At 42.5% G+C, this 10,803-nt stretch overlaps 1 long non-coding RNA gene across 1 annotated transcript in view; it reads right to left on the reverse strand.

Annotated features, from left to right (window-relative positions):
* The window catches only part of LOC119940437, a 30,030-nt gene extending 24,002 nt beyond the window's left edge, over nucleotides 1-6,028 (reverse strand). Inside the window, exon 1 of the long non-coding RNA XR_005454920.1 lies at nucleotides 5,941-6,028. This is a non-coding gene — a long non-coding RNA (uncharacterized LOC119940437). The remainder of the gene's footprint in view (nucleotides 1-5,940) is intronic.
* Between the last annotated feature and the right edge of the window lie 4,775 nt (nucleotides 6,029-10,803).

Here is a 10,803-nt window from a genome sequence, read left to right on the forward strand (position 1 = left end):
ACAAAGAAAACAAATGCCTAAGCTCCAGTTGAGTCATTTTCTCTGTCCAAGAAGAGGACTACTTTTTGTTTTATCTAGTTATCATTCATAATTAAAAGGAGAGTAAGGTGGGAAGCAATGTGGCCTAGTGGAAAGAGCACAGGTCTGGGAATTAGAGGAACTGGGTTCTAATCCTAACTCTGCCTCTTGTCTGCCTTGTGACCTAGGCAAGTTTCTTCAATTCTCTATGCTTCAGTTCCTTCATTTGCAATCTACCTATTCTCTCCTCCTGCTTAAACTGTGAACCCCTTGTGGGACTTGATTATCTGATATCTACCCCAGTGTTTAGTAAAGGGCTAGGCACCTAATAAGCATTTAAAGGAAACCACAATCATTGCTGTCAGTCCAAGAACCTGCATTCTAATCTCAGTTCTTCTACTCATCTGCTGTGAGATCGTGGGCAATTCTTTCATTCAGTTGTATTTACTGATCACTTACTGTGTGCAGAGCAGTGTCACAACTTCTCTGACCTCAGTTTCCTCATCTGTAAAATGGGAATTAAATATCTGTTCTGCCTCCCACATAGACTGTGAGCCTCATGGGGGACAGGGACTGTGTCAAACCTAATTATCTTTTTATTGACCCCAAGCTGAGTTCATTGCCTGGCACGGAATAAGCACTTAACAAGTGCCAATCATTATTATTATCACTAATAGTAATAATAATGGTAATGGTGACATCCTTGATGAGGGAGTTCTCTTTGGTTGGAAAGCCAATTTGGCAATGACTATGCACACAAAAATGTTGTCTTTTTACACTGTGGGGTTGCTGTTTGTGTTTCCTCTAGGTTTTTTTTGTCTCCAGGTCACTCAAAATATCCACTCTGACAGAGCTATTCCTTTTTAGGTAGGAATACACCATGCAGTTCTGTCTGCCTCAAGTGTCTTCTGCTTTCAGCTATAATGCCACACTGTTGGAAGCTCCACATGATCAAATCCTTTATCACCACACCTCCAGGGGGCCTCCCCAGATTCATTTCTAATCTCTCCACGTCATCCCACCCCAATCTCACATTAGAACTTCCCAGCCAACCAAGCTTATTAGAATTCGCAACACTCACTGCAGTGACTTAGTTATACATCTCGTATACTCTAGTATTTTGCCCAAAGTCACACAGCTGACAAGCGGCAGAGCCGGAATTAGAACTCACAACTTCTGACTTCTGAGCCCCTGCTCTTTCCACTAAGCCACACTGCTTCTGTATAGTAATGCTGGGTGGGAGATGTAAGCAGAATGGATGAGAGAAGAACAGAAACAACAACATGGCCTAATGGATAGAGCACGGGCCTGGGAGTCGAATAACCTGGGTTCTAATCCTGACTATGCCACTTGTCTGCTGTGTGACCTTTAGCCAGTACCTTAACTTCTCTATACTTCAGTTTCCTCATCTGTAAAATGGGAATTAATATTGTGAGGCCCATGTGGGACATGGACTGTGTCCAACCTGATTAGTTTGTGTCTACCCCAGTGCTGAATGCAATCCCAGCCACATAGAAAGAGCTTAACAAATACCATAAAGAAAAAGAAAAGGTGTTGTATGGTGAGCTAAAATAGAGAAAATTAAAGCAGTTAGGATTCAGTAAAGCAAACCCTCAGGAGGGGCTACATATATGCTGAAAATTGAATGTCATTTGTCCCACACATACCAATACAATCCATTGCAATCAAGAAGGAGAGGCTCCTTTTAGAGTAGAAGCTTAAAAAGGATCAGAAGACAAGGAGGCAAAAGCGAAAGCAGCACCAGACACTGCAAAGAACAAACATGGGAACACAATAAAGAATCATTTTTGTGCATGCCCAGTGAGACCATGACCAGGACTATGGATTCCACATTGTTTTTTCGTATACACACACACACAAACATCGGCGGTGTCGTCATACACATAGATTAATTTCGCCATCAGCGGGGTCATCTTCACACTCAGAGCACAATTTTCAACTATTTTAGCTGTTTAATCTATTTCCCTTAACTTTGGAAATCTTAGGTCATTTTCTGGTTGGCTCCCAGAAAAGCCCTTCTCTGGCTCACTGGGGCTAGCAAATGTGTGGAATTAACAAGACACGGTAGATCTTCATACTCAATTTGCCCCCGAAAAGTACATGATTCCTCCTCCATTAAAGATCAATTCAGGCAAGGCTGCTGGAATTCAGAGGATCTGGATTCCAACCTTGCCTCTGCAATTTGCTTATTGTGTGAACTTAGACAAGTCACTTACCTTCTCTAAGCCTCAGTTTTCCTCATCTGTAAAATGGGGCTATGGGGCTGCGTGGCTGGTTAGGTCAGTAGGGAGTGTGATTTTCAGGAGTATCTGGAGCCCCCTAAATTGGAGGGTCTTGTGCTGCAGACTTGTTAGTCCTGAATTTTGATCTGGCCTGGCTGCAGGATGATGAGCTAGTTAATAAGTTACCGTTGTTTAGAAGTCAGATGTCAAAAATGACTTTTTCTGAGACCAAAATGTTCCATTCTCTGAGCAGAAGGCTATTGTTGCTTCAAGTTCCATTCCATATCTAAGCTAAATCCATCCTGTCCCCATTTTTAAGAATGCCAGAAGAATCAGAACCATGGTTACTTTAAGTTTTAGAAACACCAAAGGGCTTAACTATCTAGAGCAGTTTATAATGTAGTATATTTTCTTCAGGAAGGATCATCATCAAATGCAGTCGAGTCGTTTCCAATCCATAGCAACTCTATGGACATAGTTTCTCCAGAGCACCCTATCTTCTGCCTTGTCTATAGTCATTCTGGTGTAACCATAGAGTTTTCTTAAAATACTCAAGTGGTTAACCATTGTCTTCTTTTTGCAGGAAAAACTTGAGTTTCTGCCAGTGCCTCTGATTGACATTTTGATCTCTTGATCATCTGGCTTTGATTCTTTCCCAGGCCACTGCTACCCAGCCCAGGTGAATCAACTTTGTCTCACATTTCGGCTTAGACCTTTCCATCATGTATGCACTCGACTAGAGAATATCTCTCATTGGCATAGCTCTGAGCTTCATTACTGTAAGTAAACTCTCCTGCCATGATAAGGGGTTGATTCGTAGGAAGGAACATACATTAAAATCTATAATCTTGCTGAAGCTAAACCTATTCAGCTCTAACATATATGGAAAAAACTGAAGGTACAAATCAATGAGAAAGAACTAACAGAATGACTGCAGGAGGATGAGATGGTCATTAGCTGCCTGCTGGAAGGAAATTTGGTTGGGAAAAACTATCTCAGTCATAATTATTATGCTTTTCTGTAAATGCTACTATGTGCCAAGCACTGTACTAGATGCTGGGGTAGATACAAGATAATCAGGTTCCACAGGTAGGACTTGGTCTAGTGATTGGCACATAGCAAGAGCTTAACAGATACCATCATGATTATTATTATTAATTAGGAGAGAAAGCAAGTACGGAATTCCACTGAATGTTTGTTTTGTAGGTGATTTGCCCAAGGTCACACAGCAGACAAATGGTGGAGCCAAGATTGAAACCCAGATTCTCTGATTCCCAGCCTTGTACTCTTTCCACTAAGCCATGGTGCTTATTACAATCCCAGGCTTATCCTGCCCTCGGGCTACTTCCATTTTAATCAATCAATCCATCGTCAACCAGAAGTCGCAGGCTGTCAGGAAATTCATAAAATAATATTTCAGCTCCTGGAACTAATAACCCCTAGAAATAATTCCCATTTTCTTTCCATGCTGGGAAGTAGGAAAGTTTCCAAATATAGAACCTAAGAAAGCAAAGTCCATTTAATTGTTGAATATATATCCTGCTAAATGTAGCCCGAAAGACTTCTAGCTAGTACTTAAATTAGTATCCAACTAGGTTTTCCCAATCTCACTTCCCTTTTTAAGGCTACTTCTCTTACATTTAAATATGCTTTTACTGAGAAATTTAATAAATAGAATCAACGGACTGCATTCCGAACTCTTCATAAATGTTGAGTGAACAGAAATGCACATTAGTGGTTCTCATCAGGAATTATGTTTTTAATTAGTGAGATGCATGCTGTAGAGACCTTACGAGTCCAGTTTGGATGATTTTCCAGAGCTAAATCAAAATTGACACCCGCAGTGGATCTTACCACGAAATTAGGTTGGCAATCTCCCGAGACTATCCTTTCTTGCATGATTGCGAATTCTGGATTTTCCAGTCCTGGTCAGCCCAGAAATAGATTGTTGAACAGCGTCACTCACGACTTTGTTGTTTTGTGATTTTGTAATTGTTCCAGCCTTGTGTCCCATCCAGGAGCTCAGGACTTGGGACTCAGTATCCTCTAACCAGTCACCTGCTACTTCCTGCTCATCCAGGGTTTCCTAAACTAAATCTCCACGTCCAGCTTCGTAGCCCATCTGGAACTCGTCTCAACACTGAGCTATGCTTGGGGTCTTCCTGACCCGGCCTTGTTAGTATTGCCTCTGTTTCTTCCACTTCTCTGCTGTGTTGCTTTGGGCAAATCACTTCACTTCTCTTAGAGGAGGCTTCTCCGCTACGGCCTCTGCACTTTTAGACACTCAATTTGCACTTTATGCCAAGGATGGACGTTAATTATCACTTGTTCAGTTTGGCTGCTCAGAAACTATCTTCAAATGATAGCATTCAGTTGCAGCATTTCACAGTACAGAAAAATTTAGTACCAGAAAGAAGCTCCCTAGATGATGATTTTGTAGATGTGTTAAAGTGACAATAGAGAGAGAGTGTGTGAGAGAGACAGAGAGAGCATTTATGTGCTCTTTTGGAAACCGGATCCAAACTTGGTTTTGCAAAAACACAGTTTTTTCCTAGTTCTCTTTTTGCCTCTCCGGCTGTTCCTTTCCAGTCTCTTTCATGGTGCTCTGCCTCCCACCCCTTAACTCAAAGCTCAGTACAGGGTCCCCTGCTCTTTTCACTTTATAATCATTTTCTTCATGTGTTTAACTGCCTCAACTACCAGCTGGATGTGGACGACTCCCAAATCTACCTTGCTGGCCCAAACCTCTCTCCTATCTGCAATTTCACATTTTCCCTTGCCTGTAAGATATCGCCATATGGATGTCCAATCATCATCTCCAGGTCAATTTGTAAACAAGTGAACTCTTCTTCTTTCCCAAATTCTCACTTCCACCTTACTTTCCCAATTTTCACCTAGCTTTTGATAACACCATAATCCTCCCTGTTTACAAAGCTCACAATCAGGGCATTATCCATGATTCCATACTCTTACATCCTGTATGTTGCTAAATCCTCTTGTTTTTTTCCTCCACACACTCCCCTGGATCTGTTCTTCCTTCTTTGCCTTCTTCTCCATTCCAGCCCCTGCTCTCAAAATTGGTGATTTTTGACCCCACTTTTAAAGGCCTATATGGTATGGAGAAGAGTTTAACTCTTGTGGTAATCCTGAAGAGTGTTTATTAATAATAATAATTGTGTATTTATTAAGCCCTTTACATGTTCCAAGCACTATGCTAAGTGCTGGGGTAGATACAATACAAACCAACCCAACCAACTGTTCTCCTTCCTACTTAGGCTGTGAGTCCCATGAGGGACAGGGTCCATGCCTGACCTGATTATCTTGTATCTACCCCAGCACTTAGTACAGTGCTTAGCATATATTAAGCAATACTATTATTATTGTTGTATTATCATTACTATTATTATTGTCTCACCGAATAGAGAGGAAAGAGAGAGGGTATTTAACATAGATTTGGAATCTGAAGGCCCAGAGAATTAAAGTGACTTACCCATAGTCACACAGCAAGGAAATAGCGGAACTGGCACTAGAACCCAGGACTCCTGACTTCCTATTCCAACCGCTCGCACCTAGTTACTCTTGTAGGTGACCCCCACCCCCAAAAAAGAATTCATGAATACCAGACTGGCCTCGGCTGACCCGGAAGTAAAAGGCAGACACATGCTGTTTTGTACGTTACCCAGATTCCACTCCTTTTTTCGGAAGCTTTTGCAGAAATCTGCTGAAACTGGTGTGGGCCTCTGTTGGAGCTCTTAAATCTCACTAGCTTCACTGGAGAGCTGCTGCCTCCCTTTCCTCCTTCCCTGGAAATCGCTTCCAAACTGCAGCACTCAGCAGCAAGAGCAGAGAGGAAGAGGGAGGGAGGCTGTACATTTAAAATAAAGATATCAGACATAAAGGCTGCAGATGCCTCTTCAGGACTGGACAGGGAACAGGCTAGCTGAAAACCAACTGTTTCATGTAAAGTTGGACAATTTGACTCCCTTTGGGCTGGTTGCCGGGATGTCACAACAAAGTATCAAAATGTAATATGCCCCCAAAGGAAACATGTCAGCTTCCGTTATTCATTCATTCAATCGTATTTATTGAGCTCTTACTCTTTGCAGAGCACTGTACTAAGTGCTTGGGAAGCACAAGCTGGCAATATATAGAGACAGTCCCTACCCAACAACAGGCTCACAGTCTAGAAAGGGGAGACAGACAACAAAACAAAACATGTGGACAAGTGTCAAGTCATCAGAACAAATAGAATTAAAGTTAAATGCACATTATTAACAAAATAAATAGAATAGTAAATATGTACAAGTAAAATTAATAGAGTAATAGATCTGTACAAACATATACACAGGTGCTGTGGGGAGGGGAAGGAAGTAGGGGCAGCGGGGATGGGGAGGAGGAGAGGAAAAAGGGGGCTCAGTCTGGGAAGGCTTCTGTTTATCTCATTAGGGAGTCCTTCCTAGCAAAAGAGTCTATTCCCTAGGCTAGTCTCACCTAATAATAAATAATTATGCTATTTGTTAAGCACTTAACCAAGTGCTGGGGCAGACGTCAGCTATTCAGGTTGGAGACAGTCTTTGTCCCACATGGGACCCACAGTGTATGTAGAAGGGGGTAGGATTGAATCCCATTTTACAGATGATGACCGTGAGGGACAGAGAAATGAAGTGACTTGCCCAAGGTCATACAGCAGGCAAGTGGGAGAGCCGGAATTAGAACCCAGGTCTTCTGACTCCTAGGCCTGGGCTCTTTCCTCTAGACACCCACCCCTGCTTAATTTGTAAAAGGAGGTGAAATACTTCTCCCTCCCCCTTAGGTTGTGAGCCCTTTGGGGGACAAGAACTGCACCTGATCTGATTGTATTGTATCTACCACAATGAGCTTGGCAAGGCACATAGTAAGTGCTTAACAAATACCACAGTTGTTATTGATAATATCATTGATAGTGACCACTTTCCTGGGCAAATATCTCACCTGGGACAGGTGACACTTTGCCCAGGAAGAACAGAGCCCAAGCTAAGCACTCCCAAAAGTTGGTAAGTAGAGAAAGTTCATCATTTTCATTAACTTACTCATTAATGTTGGGCATATTTCCTTCAAAATAACAATTCTATAAGTTGATTAAGAATGTGACTCAAAATGTGATTCCAATAGACTCAGGGTTTGCTGTCACATGTGCCATTGTTATTTTCTAATCAAAGCGGCATCCTTAGTTGGGTGTTGAACAATATCACGGCGAGTGGCAGAAGACCTGAGGTCTACAGGGGTAGATAACCTGAAAAATTTGAAAACCACAGTATTACACCATGTGTCCCCAGCCCAGAATTTTCAATCATCTTGCTGTTGACTTGAATTGCAATGCCTGCTTCCTTGGACATTTGAAATTATTAATCAATCAGTGGTATTTATTGAGTGTTTCTGTGTGCGGAGCACTGTCTTAAGCGATTGGAAGAGTCTTGTCTTGTCTCATGCTGTTGAGACATCTCCGACCCATAGTGACGCCATTGGTCATATCTCCCCCAGAACGTCCCGCTCTCCAACTGCAATCATACTGGTAGTGTATCCATTGAGTTTTCTTGGTAAAAATATGGAAGTAGTTTACTATTGCCTCTATCCTCACAGTAAACGTGAGTTTTCACCCTCTACTCTTCTCCCATGATTCTGCCATCCAGCACAGGTGAGTTTTGACTTGCAGTAGATTACCTTCCACTCACTAGCCACTGCCCAAGCTAGGAATAATAATAATAATGATAATGGCATTTGTTAAGTGCTAACTATGTGTGAAGCCCTGTTCTAAGTGCTTGTGGGTTGTGTGTGTGTGGGGGGGATACAAGGTGATCAGGTTGTCCCACGTGGGTCCCACAGTCTTTATCCCCATTTTACAGCTGAGGTAAATGAGGCTCAGAGAAGTTAAGTAGCTTGTCCAAGGTCACACAACAGACATGTTGTGGAGCAGGGATTAGAACACATGACCTCTGACTCCCAAGGCCCTGCTCTTTTCACATAAGCCTCTTCTTGATTCTCCCTCCCCTAGTTGAGACTGGTAGAGTACTGGAAACTCTCCAGATGTGAATCTGAGAGGGGGATTGGGAGAGTACAATAGAATAAATAGTTACAATCCCTGTTTTCAAGGAGCTTAAATTCATTCAATTATTCAAACCAAACTGAAAAAATAATAACAACAATAATAATATTAATGGTATTTTTAAGTGCTTACTATGTGCCAAGCACTGTTCTAAGAGCTGGAGGAGATATGAGGTAATCAGGTTGTCCCACGTGGGGCTCACAGTCTTAATTCCCATTTTACAGATGAGGAAATTGAGGTACAGAGAAGTTAAGTGACTTGCCCAGGGTCACACAGCTGACAAATGGCAGAACCAGAATTAGAACCCACAACCTCTGACTCCCAAGCCTGGGCTCTTTCCACTAAGCCACACTAAGCAGGGATTGTATCTGACCTGCTTTACTGTACTCTCTGAAGCATTTAATAGAGTGTTCTGCACATACAGTAAGTGGTCAGTAAATACCATGAGTGATTGAATAATCCCATCTGACTAACTACGTTGGTAACCAAGCCACCTCAACAGCTAACTCAAAACTTTTGGTGTCCAAATTACAGTTTAATTGTTTACCTTTAAAAAATCAATTTTATCCTACTCTTAAGGGCAGGGATCATGTCTACCAATCCAATTGTATTTTACTCTCCCAAGCACTTAGTACAATCCTCTTCACCTAATAAATGCTCAATAAATGCCATTGATTTTATATTTTGATAATTTTGACATTTTTTTTTACTTGCTCCCCATTAGATTGTATACTCTTTGACCATAGGCTTGGTCTTTATCTCCTTTTTTATGTTCTCTTGCATAGAGTAGAGACCTTCATAAAAATGAGCCCTTGGTATATTCTTGGGCTGATCATGGTGACAATGAAAGCAAAGAGTATTGTGAACAGACTTTGGATGATAGCAAAACAAAAATAATCAGTTTCCTAACATTAATATTGCACAAAAAAAATCCCTCTTTTCTTTTGCCTTTATTTGATCTCCTTCCCCCTTTCATCTCCTTTCTGGTTACCTTCAGAAAGGGAAAAGACAATTAAATATCACCTTTGAGTTGTAGGTCTGGGCATTGAGTAGGAAGCAAAATCATTTGAAATTTTAGATCAAGAAAATGAATTTGAGGGCTGTACCCATGCAAGCATCACCATGGAGACCAGAGGATGAATCATCCCCATGGCGACCCTCTCTGCTTGAAATTAGACCTGCTACATACAGCAGAGGGTGGGGCTCTGTGGGAAAGAGTTCAGGTGAGGAGAAAGCATAGCTGCACAGACATGTGGCCTGAAGTTTTCCTGAGTGAGATGACGTGGGGCTGAGGTCCAGGGTAGTGAGAGCAGGCCAAAAAATGGCAGGACAATTACCTTTCAGCAGCAATGCTCTGCAAGGGCCCCAAGTGGCTTAGTCTTTGGACAGGGAGCTGGAGGAACTTCGTGGCCCTACGGCCATGAAGATTTTTAACCAGCCCAGGGGGTCAAATGGCAAATTGCAAGCCACACACTACTCTTCTTCACTTGTGCCTCTAACTCATGTCTCCTTTATTGCATACCATTTCACTGTCTACATCCCCACTACTGCCCTCCCTGGCCCCCGCATGGTGCTGGACTAGGAGGGGTGGAGATTCCGGAGTCCCACCCTAGCTCAGCCCCTCTGTCTCTTATTCATGCTCACTGCCACCATCCCCCCTCCCCCCCACCCCAGCCAACTCCCAGAAAGCCTGGTCATCCTCCCATTCTGGTTAAAGGACTTCTCTCCAATCTGCTGGCTCCCGGCCGTGTTACATTTTTGATTTACAGCTCTTCAGTACATGAGGCTTGCCCCCGCCCCTCCCCTCACACCCCCAGTCAAGACTATTAAAATTGTAAGTGGAAAAAACACAGATGTTTGTTGGATTTTTGAAGCACATCTGGAGAAAAAGCAGACTACCTTCCAGTTAGCTTCTGAAATTTTTCGTTAAGATTCAGGAACATTTTATATCTGACTTAAGAGGGGTACTAGCAGTGTGGCTCAGTGGAAAGAGCACAGGCTTGGGAGTCAAAGGTGATGGGTTCTAATTCCAGCTCCACCGCTTGTCAGCTGTGTGACTTTGGGCAAGTCACTTAACTTCTCTGTGCCTCAGTTACCTCATCTGTAAAATGGGGATTAAGACTGTGAGCCCCAAGTGGGACAACCCAATCACCTTATATCCCCCTCCAGCACTTAGAACAGTGTGTTGCACAAAGTAAGCACATTTATTAAGTATTAGCTACGTGCAGATCACTGTACTAATCTTCTTTACCAGATTAGGTAACTCAGGCCGAGAGAGGTGAGGCGACTTGCCCAAGGTCCCACAGCAGACAAACGGCAGAGTTGGGATTAGAATCCAAGTCCTTCTGACTCCTAGACCATGCTTTCCACCAGATCACACTGTTTCTCTACAGATAGATCTTATTCTTAACAAGAATTCTTCTAAAAATCTTATTCTTCTTCTAAATAGAAAAATAAATC

The sequence above is a fragment of the Tachyglossus aculeatus genome, chromosome 18 (genome assembly GCF_015852505.1).
Source record: "Tachyglossus aculeatus isolate mTacAcu1 chromosome 18, mTacAcu1.pri, whole genome shotgun sequence".
NCBI classification, from domain to species: Eukaryota; Metazoa; Chordata; class Mammalia; order Monotremata; family Tachyglossidae; genus Tachyglossus; species Tachyglossus aculeatus.